Source organism: Chenopodium album, chromosome 5, assembly GCF_948465745.1.
Source record: "Chenopodium album chromosome 5, dcCheAlbu1.1, whole genome shotgun sequence".
NCBI lineage: Eukaryota > Viridiplantae > Streptophyta > Magnoliopsida > Caryophyllales > Amaranthaceae > Chenopodium > Chenopodium album.
Window position 1 is genome coordinate 45,511,654 of NC_137838.1, and position 13,953 is coordinate 45,525,606.

The following is a 13,953-nucleotide window of genomic DNA, read 5'->3' on the forward strand; positions in this document are numbered from 1 at the left end:
TGTGATCTACATTACTGGTGGGTTCTTTTGAGTTTTTGAGTTGATACTTCTGTTCCATTTTGTTTACTAGAGTGTACCCTTGCATTTGATATATATAAAAAAATATATATATATATTAAAAATATGGAAATTGATCTTGATGTTGTAACTTATACTTGGGCTGTAATCGTCGTTTTTGGACTGGTCGACTTTGTTGAACCCTGCTCAACTTTGCGCTAGTGAGTATTAATGATCGTATTAATAATGTGCTGCCACTTGTTTTGTCGTTCTGACACCTGCTCTGCATATAATATTCTCTGCTTTGCTTAGAAGCTCAAGAAACAGGGTCTTACTCTTTTATGTCGGTGGCCACGCAATGTAGCTAACTATTATGGGGTTTACTTTGTCAAAGTTATAGAGGTTACTCGTTTAGTGTTATAGGGGTTACTCGGGTTACTCAGTTAGTTTCATATGGGTTAGTGTCTTGCTCTATGAGTTATATACTTCAATCTGTTGCAAATAGTTATTCGGTGAGATCAGTTGCGCAAAAACGTGTTGTACATTTTTTTTTTTTTTTTTTGATGATCAGGTAGTAAAAATTATTTAGAGGGTAGTCCCTAAAAAAATGCATATAATTGAAGGGTTGGGGATTTAGAATACTTTAGTAATTATTGATAAAAGAACTATATATTCATATATTATACTATGTATCAAAAAATACTCGTAAAACAAAGTGAAATGTTGGTACATATTGTTTAAAAAAGGTGAAATGTTGGGGGTTTTGAGTGCTATAGTGAATAGTTGATGAAGGAACTGTATACTCGTGCTAATGCTTGTCATATATTATACTACGTGTCCAAAAAAAAAAAAAAAAAAAAGAAGAAAAAAAAAGTGAAATGTTAGTAGTAGTTCCTTGAAAAAAAAAACAAAAAGAAAAACAGAAAGAAGGTATTCGATGGGTAGTTTTTTTTTTTTTTTTTTTTGAATGATTTTTAAAAAAAATGTAGTTGTGGGATAAGTAGTTATTTTTTTCTTATTAAAAAAAAAAAAAAAAAAAAAAAAAAAAAAAAAAAAACACTCAAATGCATGAGATTTGAGGATTGGGGATTTGGAGGCTTGTCGTGAAAAAGACTCTGAAGAAAAACAGAAAGAAGGTATTGGATGGGTAGTTTTTTTTTTTTTTTTTGAATGATTAAAAAAAAAATTAGTTGTGGGATAAGTAGTTATTTTTTTCTTATGAAAAAAAAAAAAAAAAAAAAAAAAAAAAAAAAAAAAAAAAACTCAAATGCATGAGATTTGAGGATTGGGGATTTGGAGGCTTGTCGTGAAAACGACTCTGAAATTATATATTAGATTAACAATATCTAGAGCATTTATCAGAATGAGAAACAAGTTTTGTTTATCAAGGGGTTTTAATGTACTTTCATCTGAAAATTTAAGGGCAAAATTGACATTTTCTATAAACGTGAATTTGACGACGTGAAAATGTAATTGAACATTTTCTCTCTCTTCTGGTTATTCTGAACATTTTCTCTCTCCTTCTTTAATTTTCTCTCCTGTTTTTTCAAAAAGAAACAAATTTCTGTCTCCTGTAAATGTAAATTTAAAGCTGAACATTGCTCTCCTCTATCATAAAATTAAGGTCGGAGCACTCACCATTGAAGCTGGGCAATTTAAATTCACTAAATTTGGGCAGTAGGATATAACCCTTTCCTCTTTTCACCTTTTTCAACCGGTGTTTTCGTTTTTGCCAAAATTGTGGCGGTGACATGGTGTTCACGAGCAAGAAAGCAAGAAGAAGGTGGAGGATGAAGAAGATGGAGGAATGAAGGATGAAGAAGATGGAGTAGGAAGAAGCAAAGGACAAAAAATAATGAAAAAAATACCAATTTGTATTTTTGAGAATTCAATTCAATTTTAGTGTTCCAGATTCATTTGATTTTCAGCTGAATTTGTAACTAGATTAATTAGCTTAAATGTTATCAAAAATCAAATAGTTGAAGAAGAAGTCGTCCAATCAAGAGATCGATCAATGGAGGAGGAGAGAGAAAATAAGGAGAGTTTGAAAGATGATGTATACTGCTCATGGTCTTCTAGAGTTAACGCCCTCGTTAACTTGGCGTTAATTGTGGTCCATAAGTGCCACCTACCAACTGAGTAGAAATATATATTTTTTTAAGTCATTTCACGGATAACAAAGCAAAATATTTACTGAATTGTCATTTGATCAACAAATTTCGTTTATCATGTTCATAAACCGGGGCTCCCTCCAACATCTATCTATTTCCTCAAAAAAAAAAAAAAAAAAAGGTTTTTCTATATAATAACCCTGTTAATTTCACTTTTCTACATGTGTCCCAACATATAACATTTTCCACACTGTAACCCTGTTAATTTCACTTTTCTACATGTGTCCCAACATATGGTAACCTTATCGTTATCCGCCGTTAAAAATTCCGTTAGTGAGGTCCACTCTCAATTTATTAATATATTTTTTTATTGATTTGCGCGTTATAAAATGTTCCGTTAAAAGTTCCGAGGCTATTTTGGTCCTTCAGTTTTCAAATTGAGCTCGGATTTGGCAAAAACATAACTTAAAGCCTCGTTTTGCTTATTAAGTAATGTATCGATTTACGTGTTCACGTTTTAATACTTATAACGAGGCATGTACGTTAATTTTTTTTTTTTTTTGAAATCTTAGCTCAATTGGATCCTTGAAGACCAAAATAGCCCCCGAAACCTTTAATAGAACATTTTTCAACGTGCAAATCGATTAAAAAAATATTAATAACTTGAGAGTGGGCCCCACTAACGGAATTTTTGACAGCGGGAGAATGGCAAGGTTACCGTATGGAAACAAAATGTATATTGAGGTTACAATGTAGAAAGTGATATATATTGGGGCACAATGTAGAAAAGTGATATTAACAAGGTTATTATATAGAAAAACCCAAAAAAAAAAAAAAAAAAAAAAAAAAAACATCTATCTGTTAAACCTATACTAAAAGCACATTTTTCAATGACACTTATCATAAATCTTGCGAAAAAAATTTCCGTCTTTTTCGCTTTTTTTTTTGGCAAACACTTTCAGTAAACTATTTATAACTTATGATATTTTCTTTCTAGTTTGACAATTATACTTCCTCCGCTACAAATTACTCGCAACAAAGGGGTATTATTTGTGAGACATAAAATATCCCTTTACTGTGAGTAATTTGTAATGGAGGGAGTATATACACAAGCTAAGCGACACACAAAAATTCGTGTGTGCGAAGATATCAAGCTCGATGCTATGTGTGAATATTTCTAAATATCTTTTATACTTTACTTTATACTCTGTATATTGTAATATTATTGTCAAATTTATTTAACAATCGTGTATTGCACGAGATTTTAACCTAGTTAACAAACTAAATAAGTACTTTAACTGCACAAGAAAGTGAAGGACGTTTCGTTGTATGTTCTAGTTGACAATCTTATAATGGTATAAATATGCACTAACCGTCTTTAAAAGAAAATATATAAATAAATAAAATTGCATAAGAAATTAAAATGTAATCTTTCTCTTAGATTCAGTATCTAAATTTTAATGTGTATATTGTATAGTCTAATGTCACTCACATAATATAAAGATATTTCTCATGTTTGGATATTATTTTGTTTGATGAATCAAAAACATAATACTTCCTATGTTCTGTTTTACTCGACATGTTTCTTTTATCACGCTTGCCAATGTAAACCTTTAACGGTCAATAACTTTAATTATCCATAATTAAAAAATATAAAAGTTATATACTATTGTAGGGAATATTTCAAGCATTACCCCAAACTTTAACCCCACTGTGATCATACACATAAGTATGGTGGCGTCCAAAAGGAAAGAAGCTAGAACAAAAGAGTCGCCAACAAGTTTTGGAAACTTGTAAACCGTTCACAGGGTGAAGATTACACCCTTTAACAATCCAGGAGATCGTTAACTCCAATAGGTCTGGAATCATGACTGGAAGTTCGGGGATGAAGATACAAATGCAACCTAAAAGAGATTGAACATGCCCTAATTATAGACCTCTACTTTATTCTTCTCGTATTTATGTGCGCTTTCGGACTAACATGCAATCAATAGGTTTACTTTAAACCTGTTTAATCTATATTGGTTGAATATTAATGCACAACAAAACTATTATTGGCAATCACTTGAATTATAATCATATTAACCCTAAATAAGATTATTAATTATCTTTTTAAGCGTGATTACAAGTACAAATTCCCTTTAAACGTGCATAAAAGGTGTGATCAAACAATAAAAATAAAAATTATCAAGCAACATAATAATAAATTATATATAAGTTATCCGTCAATTAACAAATAACATGAAATGATTCGTAAATAAACAAATTATGTAAAACAATTCGTAAATTAACAAATTACATGAAACAATTCGCTAATTAACAAATTACGTTAAATTATATAATTCAACACAACAATAATCATCATCATAATAATAATTATAACAATAATAAAAATAATCATGTTAAAGCATAATAATAGCAAGATCCTAGGCATGATACTAACAAGATTAATAACAAACCCTAGCATGTCACTAAACATCAAAGATCAAATATTTAGCCCTAACTTGATACTAACATGCATATTAGGAAAGAAAATAGGAAGTATCACAAGATCCATAATTGATATAAGCAAATCACCCTAATTATCATACTAGATACTAGGAATCAAAATAACATCCTAAACATGATGTCTATATCATAATAACAATGAAAACAATTAAAACACTTACTTGGAGCCTCGTTTCTCTTTCTAATAACAAAATACACACGTTAGTAACTTCAAGGAAAATAATAATCAAACAATTAAATCAAATAATTGAAATAGAGATTAAGAAAGTTTAGACTAGATTTGGGCCCAAACCCTCAGAAATCAAACCTTTCACGTCTAGGGCGAAGGCAACATCGAACAATGCTAGGTATGTCTGGTGCTAATGTATGAGGAATTGTGTTTGTAAAAGGCTAGGCTTAGAAAAGAGGGAGAGTGAGAATAAGCTTTAGCTTAGAGAGAGAAGAGAATTAGAGAGTTTTTTTGTTGAGAGTTGAGGATTGAAAACGGAGGTCTTAGGAAGCTATTTAGCCGGATATGATAAAAAGAGAACCAGAGTTTTGAAAAGAATAAAACACAATGTTGTCGCCAAACACGCCCCTGTCGCCAGACGACAGGGCTGTCGCCAAGCGACAGGATCTGTCGCCAGGCGACAAGCCTGTCGTCCAACGCTGCAAGATAGTTTTGTGGATTTTGTTTTTATCATATCTTTTGATCCAGAAGTCCAAATAAGTCATATAATATGTTGTTGTAAATATCTTGAAGTCTACTTTCCAACATAATTAGAATCAGATTAAAATCTTTTGTAGATAAAAATATATGGCCGAAATAGTGGAAGAGTGTTAGTTTTGGATAGAGTTTCATATCTCATTCATATCTTTTTCGTTATAGCCCGGAATTAATATTATAATATACCAATGGAAAGATAATTTCAAGATCTATCCAACCATATAAGATTTGGATAAATATTATGAGGCACGAAAATAAAATCGGAATATATTCCACTTCGTACAAAACAAGGGTTCTAAAAAGGAGTAGTTTTATTCAATTTCAAACTCTTTGAAACATAATTATCAATCCTAACTCCATTAGGATTTAAGAGAACCTTCTAGAGTATTCTAGAAGACTATAATCAATCCTAATAGCTTTAGAAATGATAATTAATAATATGCCCTCCTCTAGATCATGGGGCCGCATATAAAAACCAAACTGGGCCCAGTTTAGTATTTTGGTCATAACTTCCTCATTATTCATCGGGATCTAGTCAACTTTTAGCTGGTGGAAAACTGCATATTTCTAGTAGTTCTAACACTTATTTTTCTCTTTTGGAGAATGAAATTGCTAAAACAATTCCTAGCAAGGGTGATGGTAATCCCTCTCCAGGGGAATGATTATCCTCTCATGGAACACTAATAAAGTAGCTTATGTTAAGACGCTGCTTTTTTAGCAGTCTGTAGATGTGATTGGTATTCTTGAAACTAAAGTGAAAGTGAGAAACAGTGTTAAATTGTAGAAGAAATTTTGTTTTGCTTGGTCCTAGTATTATAACTATTCTAGTTCTCACAGGGGTGGAATTTGGATTGGCTGGTTGCAAGATAAAGTTACTTTGTGAATTCTTTCTTCTCATGAACAATTTTTTCATGTTGATATATGTATTAAGGACTTGCAACATCAAATTGTGTGTTTTTTTGTGTATGGTTTGCACTCTATTCATGATAGAGTCCTTGGCTTCTTAAATTGTGTAACTTGAATATTGCTTCTGCTCCTTGAATAAGGACTTGTAACATCAAATTGTGTAACTTTAATGTTGCTTCTGCTCCTTGGCTTCTTATTGGTGATTTCAATTCTGCTCTAAATGAGGGTGATAGGATTAATGGTAACCCTATCACTGATTATGAAATTAGGCACTTCAAGGAGTTTGTTGTGACTCTTGATCTTTGTTAAATAAAGAGTAAGGGTTGCTTCTTTTCTTGATCTTATAAAGGTCATGGTGATGATAAAACTTCTACTAGAATTGATAGGGGCTTGGTTAATCAAGCTTGGCTTTCTGCCTATGGATCTGCTGAAGCTATTTATCTTCCTCCTCTTTTATCTGATCACAGTCCTATTTTGGTTGAAGTTTGTAAGCATGCTCCTGGGAGAGGTAGACCTTTCAGATTTCGGAACTGCTTAGCTGATCACAAAGATTTTTGCTCTACAATTGAAGCTGGTTGGAAGCAGGTCACTACTTTTGCTGCTATGACTGATGTATTGCAGAATCTCAAGACCATCAAGTAGGGGCTTAAGAACCTTAACACCAGGCATTTTGCTAATATTGCTGAGAAGGTAGATCAAGTTAATACTATTCTAGTTCAAATCTAGGAAAAGCTTGCACTGGATATTTCTTATCCTTCTCTGCAACTTCAGGAATTTGATGCTATTGATAAGGTTAGATATTGGATGCATATTCAAGAGAAAATTTATAAACAAAATCAAGGGTTGATTGGATTAAACTGGGTGATGCTAACTCCCAGTATTTCTTTTCGGTTATGAAACAAAGGCAGAGTAGAAATAGAATTAACTCTATTTTTACCGATTCTAATGTTCTTTTGAAAGATCACGCTTTGATTGAGAGTGAAATATTGGGTTTCTATAAGCTCTTTTAGGTACTAGAGCTACTTCTCTCCTTGCTATTGATATGCATACTATGAGAGCTGGGAAACAATGTAGGAGAATATAGGTACTACACAGCGAAAATAAACATGAATCATTTTCATACAGTACCTAATCCCAAGATCTAATGCATAACACATAAAGAACATATAATCGTACCTTTGAAGCGTGATTCCACGTGCGATCGAGCAAGAACAATGGGAGATAAAGAACCCCAAGCGTGATTCCTCTATTTGGTCCACGGGCACAGATTAAGACCTCCACTAATGCTAGTTAGTTTCAATTGAACCCTTCAATTGACCTTCTATGGAGAAGAGTGAGCAACAAACCACCATGAACCACCACGAACCAACACACGCGCCACTAAGGGTGGCCGGCCGTACGGACGAGGGGAGGAGAGAGATAGTCATGAGATAGAGAGAGGAATTAGGGTCTTTGGGATTGGTTTCCTTGATGTCAAAATACACTGTGTGTGAATTATGACTGCTTTCGTGCAACCCTAGGCATGGATCTTATTTATAGATCTCATCTCTAAATAAGAGTCCACGTCAAGAGCCCAACACCTAATTCCAATATAACTATGCTAGCCCAATCCATTTCATGATTAGTTAAATGCTCATGATGAGTCCCATTAATGGGCCTTTAACTTGCTTAACCCAATACCCTTGTTGTGTGACCTCATAGGATCCATTCTAGTAGGCTTTGGATTATTTGACTAGCCCAAAGATCACACTACTACAAAAAGAGTGTTTTATCGACGCTGGACCCTCGACGCTAGGCAAGCAGCGTCAGCTAAAAATATACTATCCGTGTTTTGTCGACGGTTTTCCACGTCGAAATTAATTTTCGTCACAAAAAAGCGTCGCGAAAATCTCGCACATGCCCTACACGTGATGCAAAACCCACGATTGCAAAATTAAATTTAGGGAAAATAAAAAACTCCATCACTACTCACACTTATCAACCCTAACTTTTCTTCTCCGATCCCCTTCTTTCGTAAATCTACAGAAGTACAGAGGCTTATGGAACCATGGATTTCAAAATCAGATCTTTGTCTCTCATTGATCGAGTTGATTTCGAAATGCCGTACATCAATTACAAATTCAGATCTTTGCCCTCTTTGTATCAATTTCGAAGTGTGTTTCATCAGTTTCAAATTCATCAAATTTTCGTCCCTGATTCTTTTTCGAAATGAGGTAAACACTATAATTTTAGATCTTTTTTTTTTTCTCTCTAAAGAAATTTGAAATTAAGTTACATCAATTTCAAGTTCAGATCTTTGTCTAATTGTCATCTATTTCGTCCTTTATCTCTGTGCTGATAATATTGGGGTACATCTTTTTTTTTTTTTTTTTTTGGAATTGGTTTTGTGGATTATTTTTTTTCCACAACAATGTTACAGAATTATAGTCGGATTATGGGTTCAATTGATGAACAATAGAGATTTCAAGGTTTCTTTTTTTATCTAGGTTTAATTTTGCGCTACTGTTTTAATTCAATTATGAAAAATTGGCCTTTGGTTATTATAGATTTGAAGCACAATTTTAATGAGTATAATGCTATTTGACATACTCTTATTGATGAAGTTAGTTTTTTAAAGGAGTAGTGCAAAATGCCAAAATTTGACATTAAGTAACTAGTTAGAGAAAATTATGCCCGTTAAATACTCTGTTATGTCAATAAATCTAATCCTTTGATAAAAGTTGTTGCTTTTTGTAATGAAAATTATGCCCGTTAAATGACATATGATGTATGCCTTTCATTAGTTGCATAGTGTGAAACCCAAAACTTGCACTTGTGATGTCTTTGTATGTATAAACTATGACTGTAGAAGCTTTTTATTTAGTGTCTAATTGTCAATATTGGTATTTATTCCAAGCATAAAGTCATCAATTAATCTGATAAGCTTTTCCACTTTCATTACTAATGCAACTCCGAGTCGCTCAAAGAGTACATATAGAAAAAAAAATGAAATTTATTTGAAGGATAATGTAGTTCTAGCTGATGGTGGCAACTTCCCTTTAAAATCCATTGCCCTTTCTCCTAGTAGCTCTATTTAAAAAAAAAAAAAAAAGGTTTTAGAAGCTTATCAAATATGTAGGGATTGAACTTAATTATAGTTTTCTTCATAATAATTTGGATGCCCTGTGATTTTATTGAGAAGGTTTCCAAAGGTAATAATGTCTTCAGTAGCTTCAATCATTACAAGATCCCACATTGGTTTTTTAAGGTTGTATTTTGAGAAGAGAGAAACCTGCAGATCATGTTCTATTGGCTTCTTTAATAAAGCAATGTTATAGTTGAATTAAAATAGAAAGCATAATTGACGCCAATAGTTGTGAATAATAGATTAAAACAGAAAGCATATGATTGACACCAAAATTTGTTAATATATAATAGTTAATTCAACTGCTTCCTAGAAGTTGTGCTAATGCTGAATTGCCTTTAATTTGTCTAACCTGTAGGTGGTTTGTTCCTGTCAAGTCTGAACATTTTGGCTGGGTGATAATTAGCTTCAACTATATCTAGTTGCTTATATTATTGAATCTTCATTCTTAGCTTTTATACCTTGATAATAATAGTAATAATTGACGATCTTTGGTTTACGTACGATCTTGATATACAATTCCATTATTTTGGTTCAGATTTGAGGCTGGAACACCAACTATTGGTGAAGCCATTGGATTAGGAGCAGCTATAGACTATATCTGGAATCGGCATGCAAGATATCCATGATTACGAGTTATTGGTCACTATTTCTTATAAGCCCTTGAAGATCATCCCAAGAATCCGGAAACATCAAAAGGGTATGCTCTAAATTCAAGGCCAATATTGAGTTATTGGCTAATATTTCTTGCAATTCAAGCCCCTGAAGATCAGCCCAAAATATGTACAGTTATCTATTTTTTCTTCTTTAATAGAGTTAGCTCTCTGCCCCTTTGCTCTCTTTTGAATCTAGTTTCTCATTTCCTGGCTGATGTGTGTGAACACTATGGCAACTTTTTTTTTTTAATAAAATGCAAGTTCTTTTGGCATCAAGAATGATGTCACATGGTGACATTTTGACAAATTAGCTTTATGTTTTTTAAAATGAATGTCTTGAATGAAATGTTTAACATTATACATCAAGCATTTTGGTACCCATGCAGCTTGCAAACATATATTTGATGTGATGTGATGGGCCTAACGCAATCACTTTTTGGTGCTTCTATATTTTAAGGTGGATTTCCAATATAGCTATTTGCTTAGTGATTTAAGAGGTAGATCCTTCCTGATTAGGTAACCTGCAATCTGCTGCTTAGACCTTTGCTCATTTTTTTTTATTGATCTGGAACTGGTGATCCGATGAAGGGTTCCTCTATGTAGGCATAATAATAGAGAATTCATCAAACCAGTTTCAAGTATCGAGCTAAGCCTTAATTTTATTTATTCATCTGAGTTTACTTGAACCATGATATTTTGCATATAATTTTCTGTCATATTGTGCTATAACTAGTTAAAAGTTGTACAAGTACATGTTATCATTTTGGCTCTCTAGCTCTTTTTTTCTCTTTGTATTTTTTCTTCTAAAGTTGTTTTCTATTAAGAGTTATGACTCGCCTTGAGTGATTAGTGGGATATGGAAACGAATTTTGTGGATATCTGAATACAATGTCCCATATATTTTCATGGTCATGCATTACCACTATTCAACTAGATATTTTCATTTATAATACACCCCTTACATCAAAATTAGAACAAAGTTGTAAGAACACTGATATTGTTGTTGTTGCAGGATGTTGCCACACTTTTGTGGCTCCACCTTGCTCCTGTTGTTGATCTACTGCTGTTGTTGATTTACAATGCTACTGTTGTCTGTCTTCCCAGGCCACACTAAACCACTAATTCTTGCCAAGGATCTAGAAACATCAAAGGGTATGATGTGAATTCAAGGCCAACAATGAGTTCACAATCTGAACTTTGCTTTACGCCCCTCCTGCAAGTAGATCAAGGAACAACTAAATTGGAGATTGATTGAAGATTTTTTGTGCAGAAATGAGCAGATTGAGTTGTTCCACTATAACTAGTCACGAATGAAACATAAGTTGGAATTATGTAAGTTGGAAAACTGATTACTACGAGATATTGTACATGTACTATAGTATATATATTTATATGCAAAAACTCTTTACTATGAGATATTGTACATGTAGTATAGTATATTTATATGCAATAAAAAAATTGGCCAAATTTTCTTCTGTATATATTTATACACATATATATATATATATATATATATATATATATATATATATATATATATATATATATATATATATATATATATATATATATATATTGTAACATTGGTACAGTAATAATTTTCAGTGTAAATTAGTAATATTGGTAAATGTATTCTAAATTTTTTAAGGAATATGGACAATAAAAAGCGTCCTTAACATAGAAAATATAGACAGAAAAACGAGTAGGAAAAATATTAATAATAAAAAATATGAAACTCTAGACACAAAAAAGCGTCGCAAATTTTGGGTTATAGACACAGAAAAGTGTCGCTAAAGTTCAGAAAGTGCGCCAACTACAACAAATTTTGACACTTCGTATACTAATTTGGACACATTAAAGCGTCGCGATTGGCGACGCTTTTATGACGCCTAATTTTCTCGACTCACGTTTTCTCGACGCTTTTTTAAAGCGCCGAGAAAGAAATTTTCGACGCTTTTTAGCGTCGAAAAAGAGCTTCAAAAGCGTTCTAAAAACACGGATTTTCTAGTAGTGTCATTGATCATAGTCTAGCAACAGACAATGATGACCCAAAAGAACAAACTTATTATCTCCATAATAGTGATCCTTGATATATCTAGTAATTGCACTTATCGAAGACACAATTCCTTCAATCTCCCACTTGTCTGAGACAAGTGCGCAATATTCAAATTCCTTAAGTCAATGTGTGTCGATTTGATTATATGATTGCATCTCATGTCGTGATCATATTAGTCTACAAATCTTTTCTTGAAAAACTGAGTGAGATTCACAGAACAAATGATTACTATGTAATTCATTTGAGCACGGCCATGCATTTTCTGAATTCTCCCTCTTCAAGGGGCCAAGACACATTCCTAATTAAATAGGAAGACTCAATCCAATCTTGTGGCAACCAAGGCTCCCACTCAAATCACGAGGTAACCAGGAAACACCCTTTATAATCTCCAGTTACGGGAAGACGTTTGAATGTACACAGTTACATCAATCATTGAAGGAAATAAATGTTCCACTCATGTCAAAGGAATCCACTAATATATCCGGAAGTTCTATACTTGAACTTCAAAGTAGGTCTATAGTTCGATCATGCATCATTCATGCATACCCATGTGATTGATCGAGCTTCACTACGCTCCTATAGCCCATGAAACTGCGCTATCCAATCAATCTTACATGCTAGTCCAATTTATGAAATCATTTATGTCCACTTTAATGATTCCGAACTAGGAACTAAATAATGTATGAATTTAGTTAACCTGTGGAGTTTCATTCACCAGGTTATTTAAATAAATTAGCCTGATGAGCCCATCAATCCATAATTATTTTGGACATTTTATTTAATCTTGAAACCACGATTTAATAAGATTGAAACTTTGTTTCAATTGATAAACATAATTCTGCAAATGAATGTATTACACATGTAACTTGTTTTTCTCTAAAAACAAATACAACTTCTAATTACATCATTTGACTCAATCCAGTTTCATTAGCATGTTTCTCATGCTTTGGAAATGGAAGAGGTTTACTAAGTAGAGTTCATGAGACATTTTCATGAACATGAATTTTGCAATTTCTAAATCTTATAATCATTTTCATCTCCATACACTAAGAATTTTTCTTCGCCCTTTCGCAAGGAACTCTGGAATTTCTAATTTGTATTCCAACGTTATATTGGATTTCGATTGAAATCTATCATCACTTGTTCTAAAAACACGTGAATCAAATAGACGAGTATAGTCCATGGCATGCATGATGCATGATGCATCCTTTGCAAATTGCATAAGGATCATCACTCAAAACCTTAATTTCATCAACCTTTCTTAAAGCATTGAATCATTAAGCAACATGTCATGTTACATGGGATTGAAACTCCTTTAAATATAATGTTGAACCTTATAAGAATCTTATCAATGTAAGCTTCTTAACCAAACTCAAACATCCTTCGAGACCTATCTCTATAGATCTTGAATCCCAAATGTACTCATCATCCTCTTCAAGGTTTTTCATACAAAAAGTGCACTACCCACCACTTGACTCTTCAAGCAATGAATAATTTGCTCTTTATACTAGACCAAGAAGACTTCATAGCTCCCACTAAGCATCTTTTACACACAAGACCTTTTCTTCATTTTACGAGAACATCAAACGATTTGATTAACTCACAAAATTAAGAACACTAACTCCATGATGCTATGCATCCCTAGGATTATTGGATCTTCAAACTTTTGATTGTATCATATACAAATATTCTTTGATGAACAATTTCAAAAAAGCGTTTTGAAATCCATCTACCAAATCTCATAAGGTAGTAATCACTAAAATATCTTTAATAGCTCCCTTCATAAACACTTCACAAGGTTTTCTTTCGGAGTTTGTTGTAAAACAATTTCACAACTCTTGGATGTTTATCAAAGTCTTGGTTAAATTCTCATTATTACGATCATGTCG

At 32.7% G+C, this 13,953-nt stretch overlaps 1 long non-coding RNA gene across 2 annotated transcripts; it reads left to right on the top strand.

Moving 5' to 3' along the window:
• The first annotated feature begins 8,210 nt into the window (after positions 1 to 8,210).
• Positions 8,211 to 11,466, top strand: LOC145630709 (uncharacterized). Of its 2 annotated transcripts, none has more exons than XR_014112196.1 (3): positions 8,211 to 8,441; positions 9,891 to 10,052; positions 11,021 to 11,466. It is a non-coding gene; the product is annotated as an uncharacterized LOC145630709 (long non-coding RNA). The 2 variants fall into 2 exon arrangements; XR_014112195.1 differs by having other exon boundaries at positions 11,113 to 11,466.
• The last annotated feature ends 2,487 nt before the right edge of the window (positions 11,467 to 13,953 follow it).